Here is an 18,074-nt window from a genome sequence, read left to right as displayed (position 1 = left end):
TTTAAGATCTATCTATTATATAACAGTCCTGTGAGTACCTCGATGACAAAAAGGAAATGCCTACAGCACACGGTATTCCCAGGCGGTCACCCATCCAAGTACTAACCGTGCCCTACTGAGCTTAACTTCGGTGATCGGACGAGAACCTCTGCTTTCTCAGTGGTATGGCCGTAGACGACAGAACTGTGTAAGAAATATATATTATATAACAGTCCTGTGAGTACTTCGATGACAAAAAGGAAATGCCTACAGCACACGGTATTCCCAGGCGGTCACCCATCCAAGTACTAACCGCGCCCTAATGAGCTTAACTTCGGTGATTGGACGGGAACCGGTGCTTTCTCAGTGGTATGGCCGTAGACGATAGAACTGTGTAAGATCTATCTATTATATAACAGTCCTGTTAGTACTTCGAAAACAAAAAGTAAATGCCTACAGCACACGGTATTCCCAGGTGGTCACCCATCCAAGTACTAACCGCGCCCTACTGAGCTTAACTTTGGTGATCGGACGAGAACCGGTGCTTTCTCAGTGGTATGGCCGTAGACGATAGAACTGTTTAAGATCTATCTATTATATAACAGTCATGTGAGTACCTCGATAACAAAAAGGAAATGCCTACAGCACACGGTATTCCCAGGCGGTCACCCGTCCAAGTACTAACCGTGCCCTACTGAGCTTAACTTCGGTGATCGGACGAGAACCGGTGCTTTCTCAGTGGTATGGCCGTAGACGACAGAACTGTGTAAGAAATAGATTTGATATAACAGTCCTGTGAGTACTTCGGTAACAAAAAGGAAATGCCTACAGCACACGGTATTCCGAAGCGGTCACCCATCCAAGTACTTACCGCGCCCTACTGAGCTTAACTTCGGTGATCGGACGAGAACCGGTGCTTTCTCAGTGGTATGGCCGTAGACGATAGAACTGTGTAAGAAATAGATTTTATATAACAGTCCTGTGAGTACTTCGGTAACAAAACGGAAATGCCTACAGCACACGGTATTCCGAAGCGGTCACCCATCCAAGTACTTACCGCGCCCTACTGAGCTTAACTTCGGTGATCGGACGAGAACCGGTGCTTTCTCAGTGGTATGGCCGTAGACGACAGAACTGTTTAAGATCTATCTATTATATAACAGTCCTGTGAGTACTTCGTTAACAAAAAGGAAATGCCTACAGCACACGGTATTTCCAGGCGGTCACCCGTCCAAGTACTAACCGTGCCCTAATGAGCTTAACTACGGTAATCGGACGAGAACCGGTGCTTTCTCAGTGGTATGGCCGTAGACGACAGAACTGTGTAAGAAATAGATTTTATATAACACTCCTGTGAGTACTTCGGTAACAAAAAGGAAATGCCTACAGCACACGGTATTCCGAAGCGGTCACCCATCCAAGTACTTACTTCGCCCTACTGAGCTTAACTTTGGTGATCGGACGAGAACCGGTGCTTTCTCAGTGGTATGGCCGTAGACGACAGAACTGTTTAAGATCTATCTATTATATAACAGTCCTGTGAGTACCACGATAACAAAAAGGAAATGCCTACAGCACACGGTATTCCCAGGCGGTCACCCATCCAAGTACTAACCGTGCCCTACTGAGTTCAACTACGGTGATCGGACGAGAACCGGTGCTTTCTCAGTGGTATGGCCGTAGACGACAGAACTGTGTAAGAAATAGATTTTATATAACAGTCCTGTGAGTACTTTGGTAACAAAAAGGAAATGCCTACTGCACACGGTATTCCGAAGCGGTCACCCATCCAAGTACTTACCGCGCCCTACTGAGCTTAACTTCGGTGATCGGACGAGAACCGGTGCTTTCTAAGTGGTATGGCCGTAGACGATAGAACTGTGTAAGATCTATCTATTATATAACAGTCCTGTGAGTACTTCGATGACAAAAAGGAAATGCCTACAGCACACGGTATTCCCAGGCGGTCACCCATCCAAGTACTAACCGCGCCCTACTGAGCTTAACTTCGGTGATCGGACGAGAACCGGTGCTTTCTCAGTGGTATGGCCGTAGACGACAGAACTGTGTAAGAAATATATATTATATAACAGTCCCGTGAGTACTTCGATGACAAAAAGGAAATGCCTACAGCACACGGTATTCCCAGAAGGTCACCCATCGAAGTACTAACCGCGCCCTACTGAGCTTAAATTCGGTGATCGGACGAGAACCGGTGCTTTCTCAGTGGTATGGCCGTAGACGTTAGAACAGTTTAAGATCTATCTATTATATAACAGTCCTGTGAGTACCTCGATAACAAAAAGGAAATGCCTACAGCACACGGTATTCCCAGGCGGTCACCCGTCCAAGTACTAACCGTGCCCTACTGACTTTAAGTTCTGTGATCGGACGAGAACTGGTGCTTTCTCAGTGGTATGGCCGTAAACGATAGAACTGTGTAACATCTATCTATTATATAACAGTACTGTCAGTACCTCGATAACAAAAAGGAAATGCCAACAGCACACGGTATTCCGAAGCGGTCACCCATCCAAGTACTTACCGCGCCCTACTGAGCATAAATTCGGTGATCGGACGAGAACCGGTGCTTTCTCAGTGGTATGGCCGTAGACGACAGAACTGTGTAAGAAATATATATTATATAACAGTCCTGTGAGTACTTCGATGACAAAAAGGAAATGCCTACAGCACACGGTATTCCCAGGCGGTCACCCATCCAAGTACTAACCGCGCCCTACCGAGCTTAACTTCGGTGATCGGACGAGAACCGGTGCTTTTTCAGTGGTATGGCCGTAGACGATAGAACTGTGTAAGATCTATCTATTATATAACAGTCCTGTTAGTACTTCGAAAACAAAAAGTAAATGCCTACAGCACACGGTATTCCCAGGCGGTCACCCATCCAAGTACTAACCGCGCCCTACTGAGCTTAACTTCGGTGATCGGACGAGAACCGGTGCTTTCTCAGTGGTATGGCCGTAGACGATAGAACTGTTTAAGATCTATCTAATATATAACAGTCCTGTGAGTACCTCGATAACAAAAAGGAAATGCCTACAGCACACGGTATTCCCAGGCGGTCACCCGTCCAAGTACTAACCGTGCCCTACTGACTTTAAGTTCTGTGATCGGACGAGAACTGGTGCTTTCTCAGTGGTATGGCCGTAAACGATAGAACTGTGTAAGATCTATCTATTATATAACAGTCCTGTGAGTACTTCTATGACAAAAAGGAAATGCCTACAGCACACGGTATTCCCTGGCGGTCACCCATCCAAGTACTTACCGCGCCCTACTGAGCTTAACTTCGGTGATCGGACGAGAACCGGTGCTTTCTAAGTGGTATGGCCGTAGACGATAGAACTGTGTAAGATCTATCTATTATCTAACAGTCCTGTGAGTACTTCGATGACAAAAAGGAAATGCCTACAGCACACGGTATTCCCAGGCGGTCACCCATCCAAGTACTAACCGCGCCCTACTGAGCTTAACTTCGGTGATCGGACGAGAACCGGTGCTTTCTCAGTGGTATGGTCGTAGAAGACAGAACTTTTTAAGATCTATCTATTATATAACAGTCCTGTGAGTACCTCGATAACAAAAAGGAAATGCCTACAGCACACGGTATTCCCAGGCGGTCACCCATCCAAGTACTGACCGTGCCCTACTGAGCTTAACTACTGTGATCGGACGAGAACCGGTGCTTTCTCAGTGGTATGGCCGTAGACGACAGAACTGTGTAAGAAATAGATTTTATATAACAGTCCTGTGAGTACTTTGGTAACAAAAAGGAAATGCCTACAGCACACGGTATTCCGAAGCGGTCACCCATCCAAGTACTAACCGCGCCCTACTGAGCTTAACTTCGGTGATCGGACGAGAACCGGTGCTTTCTCAGTGGTATGGCCGTAGACGATAGAACTGTGTAAGATCTATCTATTATATAACAGTCCTGTTAGTACTTCGAAAACAAAAAGTAAATGCCTACTGCACACGGTATTCCCAGGCGGTCACCCATCCAAGTACTAACCGCGCCCTACTGAGCTTAACTTCGGTGATCGGACGAGAACCGGTGCTTTCTCAGTGGTATGGCCGTAGACGATAGAACTGTTTAAGATCTATCTATTATATAACAGTCCTGTGAGTACCTCGATAACAAAAAGGAAATGCCTACAGCACACGGTATTCCCAGGCGGTCACCCGTCCAAGTACTAACCGTGCCATACTGACTTTAAGTTCTGTGATCGGACGAGAACTGGTGCTTTCTCAGTGGTATGGCCGTAAACGATAGAACTGTGTAACATCTATCTATTATATAACAGTCCTGTCAGTACCTCGATAACAAAAAGGAAATGCCTACAGCACACAATATTCCGAAGCGGTCACCCATCCAAGTACTTACCGCGCCCTACTGAGCTTAACTTCGGTGATCGGACGAGAACCGGTGCTTTCTAAGTGGTATGGCCGTAGATGATAGAACTGTGTAAGATCTATCTATTATATAACAGTCCTGTGAGTACTTCGATGACAAAAAGGAAATGCCTACAGCACACGGTATTCCCAGGCGGTCACCCATCCAAGTACTAACCGCGCCCTACTGAGCTTAAATTCGGTGATCGGACGAGCACCGGTGCTTTCTAAGTGGTATGGCCGTAGACGATAGAACTGTTTAAGATCTATCTATTATATAACAGTCCTGTGAGTACCTCGATGACAAAAAGGAAATGCCTACAGCACACGGTATTCCCAGGCGGTCACCCATCCAAGTACTAACAGTGCCCTACTGAGCTTAACTTCGGTGATCGGACGAGAACCGGTGCTTTCTCAGTGGTATGGCCGTAGACGACAGAACTGTGTAAGAAATATATATTATATAACAGTCCTGTGAGTACTTCGATGACAAAAAGGAAATGCCTACAGCACACGGTATTCCCAGGCGGTCACCCATCCAAGTACTAACCGCGCCCTACTGAGCTTAACTTCGGTGATTGGACGAGAACCGGTGCTTTCTCAGTGGTATGGCCGTAGACGATAGAACTGTGTAAGATCTATCTATTATATAACAGTCCTGTTAGTACTTCGAAAACAAAAAGTAAATGCCTACAGCACACGGTATTCCCAGGTGGTCACCCATCCAAGTACTAACCGCGCCCTACTGAGCTTAACTTTGGTGATCGGACGAGAACCGGTGCTTTCTCAGTGGTATGGCCGTAGACGATAGAACTGTTTAAGATCTATCTATTATATAACAGTCCTGTGAGTACCTCGATAACAAAAAGGAAATGCCTACAGCACACGGTATTCCCAGGCGGTCACCCGTCCAAGTACTAACCGTGCCCTACTGAGCTTAACTACGGTGATCGGACGAGAACCGGTGCTTTCTCAGTGGTATGGCCGTAGACGACAGAACTGTGTAATAAATAGATTTGATATAACAGTCCTGTGAGTACTTCGGTAACAAAAAGGAAATGCCTACAGCACACGGTATTCCGAAGCGGTCACCCATCCAAGTACTAACCGTGCCCTACTGAGCTTAACTACGGTGATCGGACGAGAACCGGTGCTTTCTCAGTGGTATGGCCGTAGACGACAGAACTGTGTAAGAAATAGATTTTATATAACAGTCCTGTGAGTACTTCGTTAACAAAAAGGAAATGCCTACAGCACACGGTATTTCCAGGCGGTCACCCGTCCAAGTACTAACCGTGCCCTAATGAGCTTAACTACGGTAATCGGACGAGAACCGGTGCTTTCTCAGTGGTTTGGCCGTAGACGACAGAACTGTGTAAGAAATAGATTTTATATAACACTCCTGTGAGTACTTCGGTAACAAAACGGAAATGCCTGCAGCACACGGTATTCCGAAGCGGTCACCCATCCAAGTACTTACCGCGCCCTACTGAGCTTAACTTCGGTGATCGGACGAGAATCGGTGCTTTCTCAGTGGTATGGCCGTAGACGATAGAACTGTGTAAGGTCTATCTATTATATAACAGTCCTGTGAGTACATCGATAAGAAAAAGGAAATGCGTACAGCACACGGTATTCCCAGGCGGTCACCCGTAAAAGTACTAACCGTGCCCTACTGAGCTTAACTACGGTGATCGGACGAGAACAGGTGCTTTCTCAGTGGTATGGCCGTCGACGACAGAACTGTGTAAGAAATAGATTTTATATAACAGTCCTGTGAGTACTTCGTTAACAAAAAGGAAATGCCTACAGCACACGGTATTTCCAGGCGGTCACCCGTCCAAGTACTAACCGTGCCCTAATGAGCTTAACTACGGTAATCGGACGAGAACCGGTGCTTTCTCAGTGGTATGGCCGTAGACGACAGAACTGTGTAAGAAATATATATTATATAACAGTCCTGTGAGTACTTCGGTAACAAAACGGAAATGCCTACAGCACACGGTATTCCGAAGCGGTTACCCATCCAAGTACTTACCGCGCGCTACTGAGCTTAACTTCGGTGATCGGACGAGAACCGGTGCTTTCTCAGTGGTATGGCCGTAGACGACAGAACTGTTTAAGATCTATCTATTATATAACAGTCCTGTGAGTACTTCGTTAACAAAAAGGAAATGCCTACAGCACACGGTATTCCCAGGTGGTCACCCATCCAAGTACTAACCGCGCCCTACTGAGCTTAACTTTGGTGATCGGACGAGAACCGGTGCTTTCTCAGTGGTATGGCCGTAGACGATAGAACTGTTTAAGATCTATCTATTATATAACAGTCCTGTAAGTACCTCGATTACAAAAAGGAAATGCCTACAGCACACGGTATTCCCAGGCGGTCACCCGTCCAAGTACTAACCGTGCCCTACTGAGTTTAAGTACGGTGATCGGACGAGAACCGGTGCTTTCTCAGTGGTATGGCCGTAGACGACAGAACTGTGTAAGAAATAGATTTGATATAACAGTCCTGTGAGTACTTCGGTAACAAAAAGGAAATGCCTACAGCACACGGTATTCCGAAGCGGTCACCCATCCAAGTACTTACCGCGCCCTACTGAGCTTAACTTCGGTGATCGGACGAGAACCGGTGCTTTCTCAGTGGTATGGCCGTAGACGATAGAACTGTGTAAGGTCTATCTATTATATAACAGTCCTGTGAGTACATCGATAAGAAAAAGGAAATGCGTACAGCACACGGTATTCCCAGGCGGTCACCCGTCCAAGTACTAACCGTGCCCTACTGAGCTTAACTACGGTGATCGGACGAGAACCGGTGCTTTTTCAGTGGTATGGCCGTAGACGACAGAACTGTGTAAGAAATAGATTTTATATAACAGTCCTGTGAGTACTTCGTTAACAAAAAGGAAATGCCTACAGCACACGGTATTTCCAGGCGGTCACCCGTCCAAGTACTAACCGTGCCCTAATGAGCTTAACTACGGTAATCGGACGAGAACCGGTGCTTTCTCAGTGGTATGGCCGTAGACGACAGAACTGTGTAAGAAATAGATTTGATATAACACTCCTGTGAGTACTTCGGTAACAAAAAGGAAATGCCTACAGCACACGGTATTCCGAAGCGGTCACCCATCCAAGGACTTACCGCGCCCTACTGAGCTTAACTTCGGTGATCGGACGAGAACCGGTGCTTTCTAAGTGGTATGGCCGTAGACGATAGAACTGTGTAAGATCTATCTATTATATAACAGTCCTGTGAGTACTTCGATGACAAAAAGGAAATGCCTACAGCACACGGTATTCCCAGGCGGTCACCCGTCCAAGTACTAACCGTGCCCTAATGAGCTTAACTACGGTAATCGGACGAGAACCGGTGCTTTCTCAGTGGTATGGCCGTAGACGACAGAACTGTGTAAGAAATAGATTTTATATAACACTCCTGTGAGTACTTCGGTAACAAAAAGGAAATGCCTGCAGCACACGGTATTCCGAAGCGGTCACCCATCCAAGTACTTACCGCGCCCTACTGAGCTTAACTTCGGTGATCGGACGAGAATCGGTGCTTTCTCAGTGGTATGGCCGTAGACGATAGAACTGTGTAAGGTCTATCTATTATATAACAGTCCTGTGAGTACATCGATAAGAAAAAGGAAATGCGTACAGCACACGGTATTCCCAGGCGGTCACCCGTAAAAGTACTAACCGTGCCCTACTGAGCTTAACTACGGTGATCGGACGAGAACAGGTGCTTTCTCAGTGGTATGGCCGTCGACGACAGAACTGTGTAAGAAATAGATTTTATATAACAGTCCTGTGAGTACTTCGTTAACAAAAAGGAAATGCCTACAGCACACGGTATTTCCAGGCGGTCACCCGTCCAAGTACTAACCGTGCCCTAATGAGCTTAACTACGGTAATCGGACGAGAACCGGTGCTTTCTCAGTGGTATGGCCGTAGACGACAGAACTGTGTAAGAAATATATATTATATAACAGTCCTGTGAGTACTTCGGTAACAAAACGGAAATGCCTACAGCACACGGTATTCCGAACCGGTTACCCATCCAAGTACTTACCGCGCCCTACTGAGCTTAACTTCGGTGATCGGACGAGAACCGGTGCTTTCTCAGTGGTATGGCCGTAGACGACAGAACTGTTTAAGATCTATCTATTATATAACAGTCCTGTGAGTACTTCGTTAACAAAAAGGAAATGCCTACAGCACACGGTATTCCCAGGTGGTCACCCATCCAAGTACTAACCGCGCCCTACTGAGCTTAACTTTGGTGATCGGACGAGAACCGGTGCTTTCTCAGTGGTATGGCCGTAGACGATAGAACTGTTTAAGATCTATCTATTATATAACAGTCCTGTAAGTACCTCGATTACAAAAAGGAAATGCCTACAGCACACGGTATTCCCAGGCGGTCACCCGTCCAAGTACTAACCGTGCCCTACTGAGTTTAAGTACGGTGATCGGACGAGAACCGGTGCTTTCTCAGTGGTATGGCCGTAGACGAAAGAACTGTGTAAGAAATAGATTTGATATAACAGTCCTGTGAGTACTTCGGTAACAAAAAGGAAATGCCTACAGCACACGGTATTCCGAAGCGGTCACCCATCCAAGTACTTACCGCGCCCTACTGAGCTTAACTTCGGTGATCGGACGAGAACCGGTGCTTTCTCAGTGGTATGGCCGTAGACGATAGAACTGTGTAAGGTCTATCTATTATATAACAGTCCTGTGAGTACATCGATAAGAAAAAGGAAATGCGTACAGCACACGGTATTCCCAGGCGGTCACCCGTCCAAGTACTAACCGTGCCCTACTGAGCTTAACTACGGTGATCGGACGAGAACCGGTGCTTTTTCAGTGGTATGGCCGTAGACGACAGAACTGTGTAAGAAATAGATTTTATATAACAGTCCTGTGAGTACTTCGTTAACAAAAAGGAAATGCCTACAGCACACGGTATTTCCAGGCGGTCACCCGTCCAAGTACTAACCGTGCCCTAATGAGCTTAACTACGGTAATCGGACGAGAACCGGTGCTTTCTCAGTGGTATGGCCGTAGACGACAGAACTGTGTAAGAAATAGATTTGATATAACACTCCTGTGAGTACTTCGGTAACAAAAAGGAAATGCCTACAGCACACGGTATTCCGAAGCGGTCACCCATCCAAGGACTTACCGCGCCCTACTGAGCTTAACTTCGGTGATCGGACGAGAACCGGTGCTTTCTAAGTGGTATGGCCGTAGACGATAGAACTGTGTAAGATCTATCTATTATATAACAGTCCTGTGAGTACTTCGATGACAAAAAGGAAATGCCTACAGCACACGGTATTCCCAGGCGGTCACCCATCCAAGTACTAACCGCGCCCTACTGAGCTTAACTTCGGTGATCGGACGAGAACCGGTGCTTTCTCAGTGGTATGGCCGTAGACGACAGAACTGTGTAAGAAATATATATTATATAACAGTCCCGTGAGTACTTCGATGACAAAAAGGAAATGCCTACAGCACACGGTATTCCCAGGCGGTCACCCATCCAAGTACTAACCGCGCCCTACTGAGCTTAACTTCGGTGTTCGGACGAGAACCGGTGCTTTCTCAGTGGTATGGCCGTAGACGTTAGAACAGTTTAAGATCTATCTATTATATAACAGTCCTGTGAGTACCTCGATAACAAAAAGGAAATGCCTACAGCACACGGTATTCCCAGGCGGTCACCCGTCCAAGTACTAACCGTGCCCTACTGACTTTAAGTTCTGTGATCGGACGAGAACTGGTGCTTTCTCAGTGGTATGGCCGTAAACGATAGAACTGTGTAACATCTATCTATTATATAACAGTACTGTCAGTACCTCGATAACAAAAAGGAAATGCCAACAGCACACGGTATTCCGAAGCGGTCACCCATCCAAGTACTTACCAAGCCCTACTGAGCTTAAATTCGGTGATCGGACGAGAACCGGTGCTTTCTCAGTGGTATGGCCGTAGACGACAGAACTGTGTAAGAAATATATATTATATAACAGTCCTGTGAGTACTTCGATGACAAAAAGGAAATGCCTACAGCACACGGTATTCCCAGGCGGTCACCCATCCAAGTACTAACCGCGCCCTACTGAGCTTAACTTCGGTGATCGGACGAGAACCGGTGCTTTTTCAGTGGTATGGCCGTAGACGATAGAACTGTGTAAGAGCTATCTATTATATAACAGTCCTGTTAGTACTTCGAAAACAAAAAGTAAATGCCTACAGCACACGGTATTCCCAGGCGGTCACCCATCCAAGTACTAACCGCGCCCTACTGAGCTTAACTTCGGTGATCGGACGAGAACCGGTGCTTTCTCAGTGGTATGGCCGTAGACGATAGAACTGTTTAAGATCTATCTATTATATAACAGTCCTGTGAGTACCTCGATAACAAAAAGGAAATGCCTACAGCACACGGTATTCCCAGGCGGTCACCCGTCCAACTACTAACCGTGCCCTACTGACTTTAAGTTCTGTGATCGGACGAGAACTGGTGCTTTCTCAGTGGTATGGCCGTAAACGATAGAACTGTGTAAGATCTATCTATTATATAACAGTCCTGTGAGTACTTCGATGACAAAAAGGAAATGCCTACAGCACACGGTATTCCCAGGCGGTCACCCATCCAAGTACTTACCGCGCCCTACTGAGCTTAACTTCGGTGATCGGACGAGAACCGGTGCTTTCTAAGTGGTATGGCCGTAGACGATAGAACTGTGTAAGATCTATCTATTATCTAACAGTCCTGTGAGTACTTCGATGACAAAAAGGAAATGCCTACAGCACACGGTATTCCCAGGCGGTCACCCATCCAAGTACTAACCGCGCCCTACTGAGCTTAACTTCGGTGATCGGACGAGAACCGGTGCTTTCTCAGTGGTATGGTCGTAGACGACAGAACTGTTTAAGATCTATCTATTATATAACAGTCCTGTGAGTACCTCGATAACAAAAAGGAAATGCCTACAGCACACGGTATTCCCAGGCGGTCACCCATCCAAGTACTAACCGTGCCCTACTGAGCTTAACTACGGTGATCGGACGAGAACCGGTGCTTTCTCAGTGGTATGGCCGTAGACGACAGAACTGTTTAAGATCTATCTATTATATAACAGTCCTGTGAGTACCTCGATAACAAAAAGGAAATGCCTACAGCACACGGTATTCCCAGGCGGTCACCCATCCAAGTACTAACCGTGCCCTACTGAGCTTAACTACGGTGATCGGACGAGAACCGGTGCTTTCTCAGTGGTATGGCCGTAGACGACAGAACTGTGTAAGATCTATCTATTATATAACAGTCCTGTGAGTACTTCGATGACAAAAAGGAAATGCCTACAGCACACGGTATTCCCAGGCGGTCACCCATCCAAGTACTAACCGCGCCCTACTGAGCTTAACTTCGGTGATCGGACGAGAACCGGTGCTTTCTCAGTGGTATGGCCGTAGACGACAGAACTGTGTAAGAAATATATATTATATAACAGTCCTGTGAGTACTTCGATGACAAAAAGGAAATGCCTACAGCACACGGTATTCACAGGCGGTCACCCATCCAAGTACTAACCGCGCCCTACTGAGCTTAACTTCGGTGATCGGACGAGAACCGGTGCTTTCTCAGTGGTATGGCCGTAGACGATAGAACTGTGTAAGATCTATCTATTATATAACAGTCCTGTTAGTACTTCGAAAACAAAAAGTAAATGCCTACAGCACACGGTATTCCCAGGCGGTCACCCATCCAAGTACTAACCGCGCCTTACTGAGCTTAACTTCGGTGATCGGACGAGAACCGGTGCTTTCTCAGTGGTATGGCCGTAGACGATAGAACTGTTTAAGATCTATCTATTATATAACAGTCCTGTGAGTACCTCGATAACAAAAAGGAAATGCCTACAGCACACGGTATTCCCAGGCGGTCACCCGTCCAAGTACTAACCGTGCCATACTGACTTTAAGTTCTGTGATCGGACGAGAACTGGTGCTTTCTCAGTGGTATGGCCGTAAACGATAGAACTGTGTAACATCTATCTATTATATAACAGTCCTGTCAGTACCTCGATAACAAAAAGGAAATGCCTACAGCACACGGTATTCCGAAGCGGTCACCCATTCAAGTACTTACCGCTTCCTAATGAGCTTAACTTTGGTGATCGGACGAGAACCGGTGCTTTCTAAGTGGTATGGCCGTAGACGATAGAACTGTGTAAGATCTATCTATTATATAACAGTCCTGTGAGTACTTCGATGACAAAAAGGAAATGCCTACAGCACACGGTATTCCCAGGCGGTCACCCATCCAAGTACTAACCGCGCCCTACTGAGCTTAACTTCGGTGATCGGACGAGAACCGGTGCTTTCTCAGTGGTATGGCCGTAGACGACAGAACTGTGTAAGAAATATATATTATATAACAGTCCCGTGAGTACTTCGATGACAAAAAGGAAATGCCTACAGCACACGGTATTCCCAGGCGGTCACCCATCCAAGTACTAACCGCGCCCTACTGAGCTTAACTTCGGTGATCGGACGAGAACCGGTGCTTTCTCAGTGGTATGGCCGTAGACGTTAGAACAGTTTAAGATCTATCTATTATATAACAGTCCTGTGAGTACCTCGATAACAAAAAGGAAATGCCTACAGCACACGGTATTCCCAGGCGGTCACCCGTCCAAGTACTAACCGTGCCCTACTGACTTTAAGTTCTGTGATCGGACGAGAACTGGTGCTTTCTCAGTGGTATGGCCGTAAACGATAGAACTGTGTAACATCTATCTATTATATAACAGTACTGTCAGTACCTCGATAACAAAAAGGAAATGCCAACAGCACACGGTATTCCGAAGCGGTCACCCATCCAAGTACTTACCGCGCCCTACTGAGCTTAAATTCGGTGATCGGACGAGAACCGGTGCTTTCTCAGTGGTATGGCCGTAGACGACAGAACTGTGTAAGAAATAGATTTTATATAACAGTCCTGTGAGTACTTCGATGACAAAAAGGAAATGCCTACAGCACACGGTATTCCCAGGCGGTCACCCATCCAAGTACTAACCGCGCCCTACTGAGCTTAACTTCGGTGATCGGACGAGAACCGGTGCTTTCTCAGTGGTATGGCCGTAGACGATAGAACTGTTTAAGATCTATCTATTATATAACAGTCCTGTGAGTACCTCGATAACAAAAAGGAAATGCCTACAGCACACGTATTCCCAGGCGGTCACCCGTCCAACTACAAACCGTGCCCTACTGACTTTAAGTTCTGTGATCGGACGAGAACTGGTGCTTTCTCAGTGGTATGGCCGTAAACGATAGAACTGTGTAAGATCTATCTATTATATAACAGTCCTGTGAGTACTTCGATGACAAAAAGGAAATGCCTACAGCACACGGTATTCCCAGGCGGTCACCCATCCAAGTACTTACCGCGCCCTACTTAGCTTAACTTCGGTGACCGGACGAGAACCGGTGCTTTCTAAGTGGTATGGCCGTAGACGATAGAACTGTGTAAGATCTATCTATTATCTAACAGTCCTGTGAGTACTTTGATGACAAAAAGGAAATGCCTACAGCACACGGTATTCCCAGGCGGTCACCCATCCAAGTACTAACCGCGCCCTACTGAGCTTAACTTCGGTGATCGGACGAGAACCGGTGCTTTCTCAGTGGTATGGTCGTAGACGACAGAACTGTTTAAGATCTATCTATTATATAACAGTCCTGTGAGTACCTCGATAACAAAAAGGAAATGCCTACAGCACACGGTATTCCCAGGCGGTCACCCATCCAAGTACTAACCGTGCCCTACTGAGCTTAACTACGGTGATCGGACGAGAACTGGTGCTTTCTCAGTGGTATGGCCGTAGACGACAGAACTGTTTAAGATCTATCTATTATATAACAGTCCTGTGAGTACCTCGATAACAAAAAGGAAATGCCTACAGCACACGGTATTCCCAGGCGGTCACACATCCAAGTACTAACCGTGCCCTACTGAGCTTAACTACGGTGATCGGACGAGAACCGGTGCTTTCTCAGTGGTATGGCCGTAGACGACAGAACTGTGTAAGATCTATCTATTATATAACAGTCCTGTGAGTACTTCGATGACAAAAAGGAAATGCCTACAGCACACGGTATTCCCAGGCGGTCACCCATCCAAGTACTAACCGCGCCCTACTGAGCTTAACTTCGGTGATCGGACGAGAACCGGTGCTTTCTCAGTGGCATGGCCGTAGACGACAGAACTGTGTAAGAAATATATATTATATAACAGTCCTGTGAGTACTTCGATGACAAAAAGGAAATGCCTACAGCACACGGTATTCCCAGGCGGTCACCCATCAAAGTACTAACCGCGCCCTACTGAGCTTAACTTCGGTGATCGGACGAGAACCGGTGCTTTCTCAGTGGTATGGCCGTAGACGATAGAACTGTGTAAGATCTATCTATTATATAACAGTCCTGTTAGTACTTCGAAAACAAAAATTAAATGCCTACAGCACACGGTATTCCCAGGCGGTCACCCATCCAAGTACTAACCGCGCCCTACTGAGCTTAACTTCGGTGATCGGACGAGAACCGGTGCTTTTTCAGTGGTATGGCCGTAGACGATAGAACTGTTTAAGATCTATCTATTATATAACAGTCCTGTGAGTACCTCGATAACAAAAAGGAAATGCCTACAGCACACGGTATTCCCAGGCGGTCACCCGTCCAAGTACTAACCGTGCCATACTGACTTTAAGTTCTGTGATCGGACGAGAACTGGTGCTTTCTCAGTGGTATGGCCGTAAACGATAGAACTGTGTAACATCTATCTATTATATAACAGTCCTGTCAGTACCTCGATAACAAAAAGGAAATGCCTACAGCACACGGTATTCCGAAGCGGTCACCCATTCAAGTACTTACCGCTTCCTAATGAGCTTAACTTCGGTGATCGGACGAGAACCGGTGCTTTCTAAGTGGTATGGCCGTAGACGATAGAACTGTGTAAGATCTATCTATTATATAACAGTCCTGTGACTACTTCGATGACAAAAAGGAAATGCCTACAGCACACGGTATTCCCAGGCGGTCACCCATCCAAGTACTAACCGCGCCCTACTGAGCTTAACTTCGGTGATCGGACGAGAACCGGTGCTTTCTCAGTGGTATGGTCTTAGACGACAGAACTGTTTAAGATCTATCTATTATATAACAGTCCTGTGAGTACCTCGATAACAAAAAGGAAATGCCTACAGCACACGGTATTCTCAGGCGGTCACCCATCCAAGTACTAACCGTGCCCTACTGAGCTTAACTACGGTGATCGGACGAGAACCGGTGCTTTCTCAGTGGTATGGCCGTAGACGACAGAACTGTGTAAGAAATAGATTTTATATAACAGTCCTGTGAGTACTTCGGTAACAAAAAGGAAATGCCTACAGCACACGGTATTCCGAAGCGGTCACCCATCCAAGTACTTACCGCGCCCTACTGAGCTTAACTTCGGTGATCGGACGAGAACCGGTGCTTTCTCAGTGGTATGGCTGTAGACGACAGAACTGTTTAAGATCTATCTATTATATAACAGTCCTGTGAGTACTTCGATGACAAAAAGGAAATGCCTACAGCACACGGTATTCCCAGGCGGTCACCCATCCAAGTACTAACCGCGCCCTACTGAGCTTAACTTCGGTGATCGGACGAGAACCGGTGCTTTCTCAGTGGTATGGCCGTAGACGACAGAACTGTGTAAGAAATATATATTATATAACAGTCCTGTGAGTACTTCGACGACAAAAAGGAAATGCCTACAGCACACGGTATTCCCAGGCGGTCACCCATCCAAGTACTAACCGTGCCCTACTGAGCTTAACTTCGGTGATCGGACGAGAACCTCTGCTTTCTCAGTGGTATGGCCGTAGACGACAGAACTGTGTAAGAAATATATATTATATAACAGTCCTGTGAGTACTTTGATGACAAAAAGGAAATGCCTACAGCACACGGTATTCCCAGGCGGTCACCCATCCAAGTACTAACCGCGCCCTAATGAGCTTAACTTCGGTGATTGGACGGGAACCGGTGCTTTCTCAGTGGTATGGCCGTAGACGATAGAACTGTGTAAGATCTATCTATTATATAACAGTCCTGTTAGTACTTCGAAAACAAAAAGTAAATGCCTACAGCACACGGTATTCCCAGGTGGTCACCCATCCAAGTACTAACCGCGCCCTACTGAGCTTAACTTTGGTGATCGGACGAGAACCGGTGCTTTCTCAGTGGTATGGCCGTAGACGATAGAACTGTTTAAGATCTATCTATTATATAACAGTCCTGTGAGTACCTCGATAACAAAAAGGAAATGGCTACAGCACACGGTATTCCCAGGCGGTCACCCGTCCAAGTACTAACCGTGCCCTACTGAGCTTAACTACGGTGATCGGACGAGAACCGGTGCTTTCTCAGTGGTATGGCCGTAGACGACAGAACTGTGTAAGAAATAGATTTGATATAACAGTCCTGTGAGTACTTCGGTAACAAAAAGGAAATGCCTACAGCACACGGTATTCCGAAGCGGTCACCCATCCAAGTACTTACCGCGCCCTACTGAGCTTAACTTCGGTGATCGGACGAGAACCGGTGCTTTCTCAGTGGTATGGCCGTAGACGATAGAACTGTGTAAGAAATAGATTTTATATAACAGTCCTGTGAGTACTTCGGTAACAAAACGAAAATGCCTACAGCACACGGTATTCCGAAGCGGTCACCCATCCAAGTACTTACCGCGCCCTACTGAGCTTAACTTCGGTGATCGGACGAGAACCGGTGCTTTCTCAGTGGTATGGCCGTAGACGACAGAACTGTTTAAGATCTATCTATTATATAACAGTCCTGTGAGTACTTCGTTAACAAAAAGGAAATGCCTACAGCACACGGTATTTCCAGGCGGTCACCCGTCCAAGTACTAACCGTGCCCTAATGAGCTTAACTACGGTAATCGGACGAGAACCGGTGCTTTCTCAGTGGTATGGCCGTAGACGACAGAACTGTGTAAGAAATAGATTTTATATAACACTCCTGTGAGTACTTCGGTAACAAAAAGGAAATGCCTACAGCACACGGTATTCCGAAGCGGTCACCCATCCAAGTACTTACCGCGCCCTACTGAGCTTAACTTTGGTGATCGGACGAGAACCGGTGCTTTCTCAGTGGTATGGCCGTAGACGACAGAACTGTTTAAGATCTATCTATTATATAACAGTCCTGTGAGTACCACGATAACAAAAAGGAAATGCCTACAGCACACGGTATTCCCAGGCGGTCACCCATCCAAGTACTAACCGTGCCCTACTGAGCTTAACTACGGTGATCGGACAAGAACCGGTGCTTTCTCAGTGGTATGGCCGTAGACGACAGAACTGTGTAAGAAATAGATTTTATATAACAGTCCTGTGAGTACTTTGGTAACAAAAAGGAAATGCCTACAGCACACGGTATTCCGAAGCGGTCACCCATCCAAGTACTTACCGCGCCTTACTGAGCTTAACTTCGGTGATCGGACGAGAACCGGTGCTTTCTAAGTGGTATGGCCGTAGACGAGAGAACTGTGTAAGATCTATCTATTATATAACAGTCCTGTG

General features: G+C 46.5%; 83 non-coding genes and 14 pseudogenes across 83 annotated transcripts; all 97 read right to left on the bottom strand.

Annotated features, from left to right (window-relative positions):
* Nucleotides 1–57: 57 nt before the first annotated feature.
* On the bottom strand, nucleotides 58–176 carry LOC125565003. The gene has a single exon (XR_007310021.1). It is a non-coding gene; the product is annotated as a 5S ribosomal RNA (ribosomal RNA).
* Nucleotides 177–243: 67 nt separating this feature from the next.
* On the bottom strand, nucleotides 244–362 carry LOC125564942. Its single transcript, XR_007309960.1, has one exon. It is a non-coding gene; the product is annotated as a 5S ribosomal RNA (ribosomal RNA).
* Nucleotides 363–429: 67 nt separating this feature from the next.
* On the bottom strand, nucleotides 430–548 carry LOC125563629. The gene has a single exon (XR_007308648.1). It is a non-coding gene; the product is annotated as a 5S ribosomal RNA (ribosomal RNA).
* Nucleotides 549–615: 67 nt separating this feature from the next.
* LOC125563570 lies at nucleotides 616–734 on the bottom strand. Its single transcript, XR_007308589.1, has one exon. It is a non-coding gene; the product is annotated as a 5S ribosomal RNA (ribosomal RNA).
* A 67-nt stretch (nucleotides 735–801) lies between these two features.
* On the bottom strand, nucleotides 802–920 carry LOC125564481. Its single transcript, XR_007309499.1, has one exon. It is a non-coding gene; the product is annotated as a 5S ribosomal RNA (ribosomal RNA).
* Nucleotides 921–987: 67 nt separating this feature from the next.
* LOC125564480 lies at nucleotides 988–1,106 on the bottom strand. Its single transcript, XR_007309498.1, has one exon. It is a non-coding gene; the product is annotated as a 5S ribosomal RNA (ribosomal RNA).
* Nucleotides 1,107–1,173: 67 nt separating this feature from the next.
* Nucleotides 1,174–1,292, bottom strand: LOC125566369. The gene has a single exon (XR_007311376.1). It is a non-coding gene; the product is annotated as a 5S ribosomal RNA (ribosomal RNA).
* A 67-nt stretch (nucleotides 1,293–1,359) lies between these two features.
* LOC125565840 lies at nucleotides 1,360–1,478 on the bottom strand. Its single transcript, XR_007310849.1, has one exon. It is a non-coding gene; the product is annotated as a 5S ribosomal RNA (ribosomal RNA).
* Nucleotides 1,479–1,545: 67 nt separating this feature from the next.
* Nucleotides 1,546–1,664, bottom strand: LOC125564914. Its single transcript, XR_007309932.1, has one exon. It is a non-coding gene; the product is annotated as a 5S ribosomal RNA (ribosomal RNA).
* A 67-nt stretch (nucleotides 1,665–1,731) lies between these two features.
* LOC125566114 lies at nucleotides 1,732–1,850 on the bottom strand. Its single transcript, XR_007311121.1, has one exon. It is a non-coding gene; the product is annotated as a 5S ribosomal RNA (ribosomal RNA).
* Nucleotides 1,851–1,917: 67 nt separating this feature from the next.
* LOC125567225 lies at nucleotides 1,918–2,036 on the bottom strand. Its single transcript, XR_007311749.1, has one exon. It is a non-coding gene; the product is annotated as a 5S ribosomal RNA (ribosomal RNA).
* A 67-nt stretch (nucleotides 2,037–2,103) lies between these two features.
* Nucleotides 2,104–2,222, bottom strand: LOC125564760. The gene has a single exon (XR_007309780.1). It is a non-coding gene; the product is annotated as a 5S ribosomal RNA (ribosomal RNA).
* Nucleotides 2,223–2,289: 67 nt separating this feature from the next.
* On the bottom strand, nucleotides 2,290–2,408 carry LOC125566714 (annotated as a pseudogene).
* Nucleotides 2,409–2,475: 67 nt separating this feature from the next.
* LOC125566535 lies at nucleotides 2,476–2,594 on the bottom strand. Its single transcript, XR_007311544.1, has one exon. It is a non-coding gene; the product is annotated as a 5S ribosomal RNA (ribosomal RNA).
* Nucleotides 2,595–2,661: 67 nt separating this feature from the next.
* On the bottom strand, nucleotides 2,662–2,780 carry LOC125564224. The gene has a single exon (XR_007309244.1). It is a non-coding gene; the product is annotated as a 5S ribosomal RNA (ribosomal RNA).
* Nucleotides 2,781–2,847: 67 nt separating this feature from the next.
* On the bottom strand, nucleotides 2,848–2,966 carry LOC125567224. The gene has a single exon (XR_007311748.1). It is a non-coding gene; the product is annotated as a 5S ribosomal RNA (ribosomal RNA).
* A 67-nt stretch (nucleotides 2,967–3,033) lies between these two features.
* Nucleotides 3,034–3,152, bottom strand: LOC125566713 (annotated as a pseudogene).
* Nucleotides 3,153–3,219: 67 nt separating this feature from the next.
* LOC125564926 lies at nucleotides 3,220–3,338 on the bottom strand. Its single transcript, XR_007309944.1, has one exon. It is a non-coding gene; the product is annotated as a 5S ribosomal RNA (ribosomal RNA).
* Nucleotides 3,339–3,405: 67 nt separating this feature from the next.
* On the bottom strand, nucleotides 3,406–3,524 carry LOC125564655. Its single transcript, XR_007309674.1, has one exon. It is a non-coding gene; the product is annotated as a 5S ribosomal RNA (ribosomal RNA).
* A 67-nt stretch (nucleotides 3,525–3,591) lies between these two features.
* On the bottom strand, nucleotides 3,592–3,710 carry LOC125564945. Its single transcript, XR_007309963.1, has one exon. It is a non-coding gene; the product is annotated as a 5S ribosomal RNA (ribosomal RNA).
* A 67-nt stretch (nucleotides 3,711–3,777) lies between these two features.
* On the bottom strand, nucleotides 3,778–3,896 carry LOC125564036. Its single transcript, XR_007309055.1, has one exon. It is a non-coding gene; the product is annotated as a 5S ribosomal RNA (ribosomal RNA).
* A 67-nt stretch (nucleotides 3,897–3,963) lies between these two features.
* On the bottom strand, nucleotides 3,964–4,082 carry LOC125564049. The gene has a single exon (XR_007309068.1). It is a non-coding gene; the product is annotated as a 5S ribosomal RNA (ribosomal RNA).
* A 67-nt stretch (nucleotides 4,083–4,149) lies between these two features.
* On the bottom strand, nucleotides 4,150–4,268 carry LOC125566988 (annotated as a pseudogene).
* A 67-nt stretch (nucleotides 4,269–4,335) lies between these two features.
* On the bottom strand, nucleotides 4,336–4,454 carry LOC125566422. Its single transcript, XR_007311430.1, has one exon. It is a non-coding gene; the product is annotated as a 5S ribosomal RNA (ribosomal RNA).
* Nucleotides 4,455–4,521: 67 nt separating this feature from the next.
* LOC125566130 lies at nucleotides 4,522–4,640 on the bottom strand. Its single transcript, XR_007311137.1, has one exon. It is a non-coding gene; the product is annotated as a 5S ribosomal RNA (ribosomal RNA).
* Nucleotides 4,641–4,707: 67 nt separating this feature from the next.
* On the bottom strand, nucleotides 4,708–4,826 carry LOC125564213. Its single transcript, XR_007309233.1, has one exon. It is a non-coding gene; the product is annotated as a 5S ribosomal RNA (ribosomal RNA).
* A 67-nt stretch (nucleotides 4,827–4,893) lies between these two features.
* On the bottom strand, nucleotides 4,894–5,012 carry LOC125564254. The gene has a single exon (XR_007309274.1). It is a non-coding gene; the product is annotated as a 5S ribosomal RNA (ribosomal RNA).
* A 67-nt stretch (nucleotides 5,013–5,079) lies between these two features.
* On the bottom strand, nucleotides 5,080–5,198 carry LOC125563628. Its single transcript, XR_007308647.1, has one exon. It is a non-coding gene; the product is annotated as a 5S ribosomal RNA (ribosomal RNA).
* A 67-nt stretch (nucleotides 5,199–5,265) lies between these two features.
* On the bottom strand, nucleotides 5,266–5,384 carry LOC125564121. The gene has a single exon (XR_007309140.1). It is a non-coding gene; the product is annotated as a 5S ribosomal RNA (ribosomal RNA).
* A 67-nt stretch (nucleotides 5,385–5,451) lies between these two features.
* LOC125564328 lies at nucleotides 5,452–5,570 on the bottom strand. The gene has a single exon (XR_007309347.1). It is a non-coding gene; the product is annotated as a 5S ribosomal RNA (ribosomal RNA).
* A 67-nt stretch (nucleotides 5,571–5,637) lies between these two features.
* LOC125566561 lies at nucleotides 5,638–5,756 on the bottom strand (annotated as a pseudogene).
* A 67-nt stretch (nucleotides 5,757–5,823) lies between these two features.
* On the bottom strand, nucleotides 5,824–5,942 carry LOC125566214. Its single transcript, XR_007311221.1, has one exon. It is a non-coding gene; the product is annotated as a 5S ribosomal RNA (ribosomal RNA).
* Nucleotides 5,943–6,009: 67 nt separating this feature from the next.
* LOC125566604 lies at nucleotides 6,010–6,128 on the bottom strand (annotated as a pseudogene).
* Nucleotides 6,129–6,195: 67 nt separating this feature from the next.
* Nucleotides 6,196–6,314, bottom strand: LOC125566368. The gene has a single exon (XR_007311375.1). It is a non-coding gene; the product is annotated as a 5S ribosomal RNA (ribosomal RNA).
* Nucleotides 6,315–6,381: 67 nt separating this feature from the next.
* LOC125566101 lies at nucleotides 6,382–6,500 on the bottom strand. Its single transcript, XR_007311108.1, has one exon. It is a non-coding gene; the product is annotated as a 5S ribosomal RNA (ribosomal RNA).
* Nucleotides 6,501–6,567: 67 nt separating this feature from the next.
* Nucleotides 6,568–6,686, bottom strand: LOC125563627. The gene has a single exon (XR_007308646.1). It is a non-coding gene; the product is annotated as a 5S ribosomal RNA (ribosomal RNA).
* Nucleotides 6,687–6,753: 67 nt separating this feature from the next.
* On the bottom strand, nucleotides 6,754–6,872 carry LOC125565865. The gene has a single exon (XR_007310874.1). It is a non-coding gene; the product is annotated as a 5S ribosomal RNA (ribosomal RNA).
* Nucleotides 6,873–6,939: 67 nt separating this feature from the next.
* LOC125564479 lies at nucleotides 6,940–7,058 on the bottom strand. Its single transcript, XR_007309497.1, has one exon. It is a non-coding gene; the product is annotated as a 5S ribosomal RNA (ribosomal RNA).
* Nucleotides 7,059–7,125: 67 nt separating this feature from the next.
* LOC125565961 lies at nucleotides 7,126–7,244 on the bottom strand. The gene has a single exon (XR_007310969.1). It is a non-coding gene; the product is annotated as a 5S ribosomal RNA (ribosomal RNA).
* A 67-nt stretch (nucleotides 7,245–7,311) lies between these two features.
* LOC125566367 lies at nucleotides 7,312–7,430 on the bottom strand. The gene has a single exon (XR_007311374.1). It is a non-coding gene; the product is annotated as a 5S ribosomal RNA (ribosomal RNA).
* A 67-nt stretch (nucleotides 7,431–7,497) lies between these two features.
* On the bottom strand, nucleotides 7,498–7,616 carry LOC125566151. Its single transcript, XR_007311158.1, has one exon. It is a non-coding gene; the product is annotated as a 5S ribosomal RNA (ribosomal RNA).
* A 67-nt stretch (nucleotides 7,617–7,683) lies between these two features.
* LOC125565970 lies at nucleotides 7,684–7,802 on the bottom strand. Its single transcript, XR_007310978.1, has one exon. It is a non-coding gene; the product is annotated as a 5S ribosomal RNA (ribosomal RNA).
* A 67-nt stretch (nucleotides 7,803–7,869) lies between these two features.
* On the bottom strand, nucleotides 7,870–7,988 carry LOC125566213. Its single transcript, XR_007311220.1, has one exon. It is a non-coding gene; the product is annotated as a 5S ribosomal RNA (ribosomal RNA).
* A 67-nt stretch (nucleotides 7,989–8,055) lies between these two features.
* LOC125566603 lies at nucleotides 8,056–8,174 on the bottom strand (annotated as a pseudogene).
* A 67-nt stretch (nucleotides 8,175–8,241) lies between these two features.
* On the bottom strand, nucleotides 8,242–8,360 carry LOC125566365. Its single transcript, XR_007311372.1, has one exon. It is a non-coding gene; the product is annotated as a 5S ribosomal RNA (ribosomal RNA).
* A 67-nt stretch (nucleotides 8,361–8,427) lies between these two features.
* On the bottom strand, nucleotides 8,428–8,546 carry LOC125565715. Its single transcript, XR_007310726.1, has one exon. It is a non-coding gene; the product is annotated as a 5S ribosomal RNA (ribosomal RNA).
* Nucleotides 8,547–8,613: 67 nt separating this feature from the next.
* Nucleotides 8,614–8,732, bottom strand: LOC125563626. Its single transcript, XR_007308645.1, has one exon. It is a non-coding gene; the product is annotated as a 5S ribosomal RNA (ribosomal RNA).
* Nucleotides 8,733–8,799: 67 nt separating this feature from the next.
* LOC125565864 lies at nucleotides 8,800–8,918 on the bottom strand. The gene has a single exon (XR_007310873.1). It is a non-coding gene; the product is annotated as a 5S ribosomal RNA (ribosomal RNA).
* Nucleotides 8,919–8,985: 67 nt separating this feature from the next.
* LOC125564478 lies at nucleotides 8,986–9,104 on the bottom strand. The gene has a single exon (XR_007309496.1). It is a non-coding gene; the product is annotated as a 5S ribosomal RNA (ribosomal RNA).
* A 67-nt stretch (nucleotides 9,105–9,171) lies between these two features.
* Nucleotides 9,172–9,290, bottom strand: LOC125565960. Its single transcript, XR_007310968.1, has one exon. It is a non-coding gene; the product is annotated as a 5S ribosomal RNA (ribosomal RNA).
* Nucleotides 9,291–9,357: 67 nt separating this feature from the next.
* On the bottom strand, nucleotides 9,358–9,476 carry LOC125566364. The gene has a single exon (XR_007311371.1). It is a non-coding gene; the product is annotated as a 5S ribosomal RNA (ribosomal RNA).
* A 67-nt stretch (nucleotides 9,477–9,543) lies between these two features.
* Nucleotides 9,544–9,662, bottom strand: LOC125566150. The gene has a single exon (XR_007311157.1). It is a non-coding gene; the product is annotated as a 5S ribosomal RNA (ribosomal RNA).
* A 67-nt stretch (nucleotides 9,663–9,729) lies between these two features.
* Nucleotides 9,730–9,848, bottom strand: LOC125567223. Its single transcript, XR_007311747.1, has one exon. It is a non-coding gene; the product is annotated as a 5S ribosomal RNA (ribosomal RNA).
* Nucleotides 9,849–9,915: 67 nt separating this feature from the next.
* On the bottom strand, nucleotides 9,916–10,034 carry LOC125564344. The gene has a single exon (XR_007309363.1). It is a non-coding gene; the product is annotated as a 5S ribosomal RNA (ribosomal RNA).
* Nucleotides 10,035–10,101: 67 nt separating this feature from the next.
* On the bottom strand, nucleotides 10,102–10,220 carry LOC125566712 (annotated as a pseudogene).
* A 67-nt stretch (nucleotides 10,221–10,287) lies between these two features.
* Nucleotides 10,288–10,406, bottom strand: LOC125566208. The gene has a single exon (XR_007311215.1). It is a non-coding gene; the product is annotated as a 5S ribosomal RNA (ribosomal RNA).
* A 67-nt stretch (nucleotides 10,407–10,473) lies between these two features.
* LOC125563970 lies at nucleotides 10,474–10,592 on the bottom strand. The gene has a single exon (XR_007308989.1). It is a non-coding gene; the product is annotated as a 5S ribosomal RNA (ribosomal RNA).
* A 67-nt stretch (nucleotides 10,593–10,659) lies between these two features.
* On the bottom strand, nucleotides 10,660–10,778 carry LOC125567222. Its single transcript, XR_007311746.1, has one exon. It is a non-coding gene; the product is annotated as a 5S ribosomal RNA (ribosomal RNA).
* A 67-nt stretch (nucleotides 10,779–10,845) lies between these two features.
* LOC125566831 lies at nucleotides 10,846–10,964 on the bottom strand (annotated as a pseudogene).
* Nucleotides 10,965–11,031: 67 nt separating this feature from the next.
* LOC125564563 lies at nucleotides 11,032–11,150 on the bottom strand. The gene has a single exon (XR_007309582.1). It is a non-coding gene; the product is annotated as a 5S ribosomal RNA (ribosomal RNA).
* Nucleotides 11,151–11,217: 67 nt separating this feature from the next.
* LOC125563927 lies at nucleotides 11,218–11,336 on the bottom strand. Its single transcript, XR_007308946.1, has one exon. It is a non-coding gene; the product is annotated as a 5S ribosomal RNA (ribosomal RNA).
* A 67-nt stretch (nucleotides 11,337–11,403) lies between these two features.
* LOC125563471 lies at nucleotides 11,404–11,522 on the bottom strand. Its single transcript, XR_007308490.1, has one exon. It is a non-coding gene; the product is annotated as a 5S ribosomal RNA (ribosomal RNA).
* Nucleotides 11,523–11,589: 67 nt separating this feature from the next.
* On the bottom strand, nucleotides 11,590–11,708 carry LOC125563470. Its single transcript, XR_007308489.1, has one exon. It is a non-coding gene; the product is annotated as a 5S ribosomal RNA (ribosomal RNA).
* A 67-nt stretch (nucleotides 11,709–11,775) lies between these two features.
* On the bottom strand, nucleotides 11,776–11,894 carry LOC125567221. Its single transcript, XR_007311745.1, has one exon. It is a non-coding gene; the product is annotated as a 5S ribosomal RNA (ribosomal RNA).
* Nucleotides 11,895–11,961: 67 nt separating this feature from the next.
* Nucleotides 11,962–12,080, bottom strand: LOC125563560. The gene has a single exon (XR_007308579.1). It is a non-coding gene; the product is annotated as a 5S ribosomal RNA (ribosomal RNA).
* Nucleotides 12,081–12,147: 67 nt separating this feature from the next.
* On the bottom strand, nucleotides 12,148–12,266 carry LOC125564174. The gene has a single exon (XR_007309194.1). It is a non-coding gene; the product is annotated as a 5S ribosomal RNA (ribosomal RNA).
* A 67-nt stretch (nucleotides 12,267–12,333) lies between these two features.
* LOC125566987 lies at nucleotides 12,334–12,452 on the bottom strand (annotated as a pseudogene).
* Nucleotides 12,453–12,519: 67 nt separating this feature from the next.
* Nucleotides 12,520–12,638, bottom strand: LOC125567012 (annotated as a pseudogene).
* A 67-nt stretch (nucleotides 12,639–12,705) lies between these two features.
* LOC125567220 lies at nucleotides 12,706–12,824 on the bottom strand. The gene has a single exon (XR_007311744.1). It is a non-coding gene; the product is annotated as a 5S ribosomal RNA (ribosomal RNA).
* Nucleotides 12,825–12,891: 67 nt separating this feature from the next.
* Nucleotides 12,892–13,010, bottom strand: LOC125567219. The gene has a single exon (XR_007311743.1). It is a non-coding gene; the product is annotated as a 5S ribosomal RNA (ribosomal RNA).
* A 67-nt stretch (nucleotides 13,011–13,077) lies between these two features.
* On the bottom strand, nucleotides 13,078–13,196 carry LOC125566711 (annotated as a pseudogene).
* Nucleotides 13,197–13,263: 67 nt separating this feature from the next.
* On the bottom strand, nucleotides 13,264–13,382 carry LOC125566088. Its single transcript, XR_007311095.1, has one exon. It is a non-coding gene; the product is annotated as a 5S ribosomal RNA (ribosomal RNA).
* A 67-nt stretch (nucleotides 13,383–13,449) lies between these two features.
* On the bottom strand, nucleotides 13,450–13,568 carry LOC125567218. Its single transcript, XR_007311742.1, has one exon. It is a non-coding gene; the product is annotated as a 5S ribosomal RNA (ribosomal RNA).
* A 67-nt stretch (nucleotides 13,569–13,635) lies between these two features.
* LOC125567068 lies at nucleotides 13,636–13,753 on the bottom strand (annotated as a pseudogene).
* A 67-nt stretch (nucleotides 13,754–13,820) lies between these two features.
* LOC125564214 lies at nucleotides 13,821–13,939 on the bottom strand. Its single transcript, XR_007309234.1, has one exon. It is a non-coding gene; the product is annotated as a 5S ribosomal RNA (ribosomal RNA).
* Nucleotides 13,940–14,006: 67 nt separating this feature from the next.
* LOC125563926 lies at nucleotides 14,007–14,125 on the bottom strand. The gene has a single exon (XR_007308945.1). It is a non-coding gene; the product is annotated as a 5S ribosomal RNA (ribosomal RNA).
* Nucleotides 14,126–14,192: 67 nt separating this feature from the next.
* On the bottom strand, nucleotides 14,193–14,311 carry LOC125564057. The gene has a single exon (XR_007309076.1). It is a non-coding gene; the product is annotated as a 5S ribosomal RNA (ribosomal RNA).
* A 67-nt stretch (nucleotides 14,312–14,378) lies between these two features.
* Nucleotides 14,379–14,497, bottom strand: LOC125564813. Its single transcript, XR_007309831.1, has one exon. It is a non-coding gene; the product is annotated as a 5S ribosomal RNA (ribosomal RNA).
* A 67-nt stretch (nucleotides 14,498–14,564) lies between these two features.
* LOC125563584 lies at nucleotides 14,565–14,683 on the bottom strand. The gene has a single exon (XR_007308603.1). It is a non-coding gene; the product is annotated as a 5S ribosomal RNA (ribosomal RNA).
* Nucleotides 14,684–14,750: 67 nt separating this feature from the next.
* Nucleotides 14,751–14,869, bottom strand: LOC125563234. Its single transcript, XR_007308253.1, has one exon. It is a non-coding gene; the product is annotated as a 5S ribosomal RNA (ribosomal RNA).
* A 67-nt stretch (nucleotides 14,870–14,936) lies between these two features.
* Nucleotides 14,937–15,055, bottom strand: LOC125563969. Its single transcript, XR_007308988.1, has one exon. It is a non-coding gene; the product is annotated as a 5S ribosomal RNA (ribosomal RNA).
* A 67-nt stretch (nucleotides 15,056–15,122) lies between these two features.
* Nucleotides 15,123–15,241, bottom strand: LOC125566986 (annotated as a pseudogene).
* A 67-nt stretch (nucleotides 15,242–15,308) lies between these two features.
* On the bottom strand, nucleotides 15,309–15,427 carry LOC125566845 (annotated as a pseudogene).
* A 67-nt stretch (nucleotides 15,428–15,494) lies between these two features.
* On the bottom strand, nucleotides 15,495–15,613 carry LOC125565313. The gene has a single exon (XR_007310327.1). It is a non-coding gene; the product is annotated as a 5S ribosomal RNA (ribosomal RNA).
* Nucleotides 15,614–15,680: 67 nt separating this feature from the next.
* Nucleotides 15,681–15,799, bottom strand: LOC125563523. The gene has a single exon (XR_007308542.1). It is a non-coding gene; the product is annotated as a 5S ribosomal RNA (ribosomal RNA).
* A 67-nt stretch (nucleotides 15,800–15,866) lies between these two features.
* LOC125564598 lies at nucleotides 15,867–15,985 on the bottom strand. The gene has a single exon (XR_007309617.1). It is a non-coding gene; the product is annotated as a 5S ribosomal RNA (ribosomal RNA).
* A 67-nt stretch (nucleotides 15,986–16,052) lies between these two features.
* LOC125567217 lies at nucleotides 16,053–16,171 on the bottom strand. The gene has a single exon (XR_007311741.1). It is a non-coding gene; the product is annotated as a 5S ribosomal RNA (ribosomal RNA).
* A 67-nt stretch (nucleotides 16,172–16,238) lies between these two features.
* On the bottom strand, nucleotides 16,239–16,357 carry LOC125565002. Its single transcript, XR_007310020.1, has one exon. It is a non-coding gene; the product is annotated as a 5S ribosomal RNA (ribosomal RNA).
* A 67-nt stretch (nucleotides 16,358–16,424) lies between these two features.
* On the bottom strand, nucleotides 16,425–16,543 carry LOC125564941. The gene has a single exon (XR_007309959.1). It is a non-coding gene; the product is annotated as a 5S ribosomal RNA (ribosomal RNA).
* Nucleotides 16,544–16,610: 67 nt separating this feature from the next.
* On the bottom strand, nucleotides 16,611–16,729 carry LOC125563625. The gene has a single exon (XR_007308644.1). It is a non-coding gene; the product is annotated as a 5S ribosomal RNA (ribosomal RNA).
* Nucleotides 16,730–16,796: 67 nt separating this feature from the next.
* LOC125564585 lies at nucleotides 16,797–16,915 on the bottom strand. Its single transcript, XR_007309604.1, has one exon. It is a non-coding gene; the product is annotated as a 5S ribosomal RNA (ribosomal RNA).
* Nucleotides 16,916–16,982: 67 nt separating this feature from the next.
* LOC125564477 lies at nucleotides 16,983–17,101 on the bottom strand. The gene has a single exon (XR_007309495.1). It is a non-coding gene; the product is annotated as a 5S ribosomal RNA (ribosomal RNA).
* Nucleotides 17,102–17,168: 67 nt separating this feature from the next.
* On the bottom strand, nucleotides 17,169–17,287 carry LOC125564476. The gene has a single exon (XR_007309494.1). It is a non-coding gene; the product is annotated as a 5S ribosomal RNA (ribosomal RNA).
* A 67-nt stretch (nucleotides 17,288–17,354) lies between these two features.
* Nucleotides 17,355–17,473, bottom strand: LOC125566363. Its single transcript, XR_007311370.1, has one exon. It is a non-coding gene; the product is annotated as a 5S ribosomal RNA (ribosomal RNA).
* Nucleotides 17,474–17,540: 67 nt separating this feature from the next.
* On the bottom strand, nucleotides 17,541–17,659 carry LOC125565073. The gene has a single exon (XR_007310091.1). It is a non-coding gene; the product is annotated as a 5S ribosomal RNA (ribosomal RNA).
* Nucleotides 17,660–17,726: 67 nt separating this feature from the next.
* LOC125564319 lies at nucleotides 17,727–17,845 on the bottom strand. The gene has a single exon (XR_007309338.1). It is a non-coding gene; the product is annotated as a 5S ribosomal RNA (ribosomal RNA).
* Nucleotides 17,846–17,912: 67 nt separating this feature from the next.
* On the bottom strand, nucleotides 17,913–18,031 carry LOC125566142. The gene has a single exon (XR_007311149.1). It is a non-coding gene; the product is annotated as a 5S ribosomal RNA (ribosomal RNA).
* Nucleotides 18,032–18,074: the final 43 nt, after the last annotated feature.

Source organism: Nematostella vectensis, chromosome 5, assembly GCF_932526225.1.
Source record: "Nematostella vectensis chromosome 5, jaNemVect1.1, whole genome shotgun sequence".
Taxonomy (NCBI): domain Eukaryota; kingdom Metazoa; phylum Cnidaria; class Anthozoa; order Actiniaria; family Edwardsiidae; genus Nematostella; species Nematostella vectensis.
This window is presented reverse-complemented; position numbering and strand designations above follow the sequence as displayed.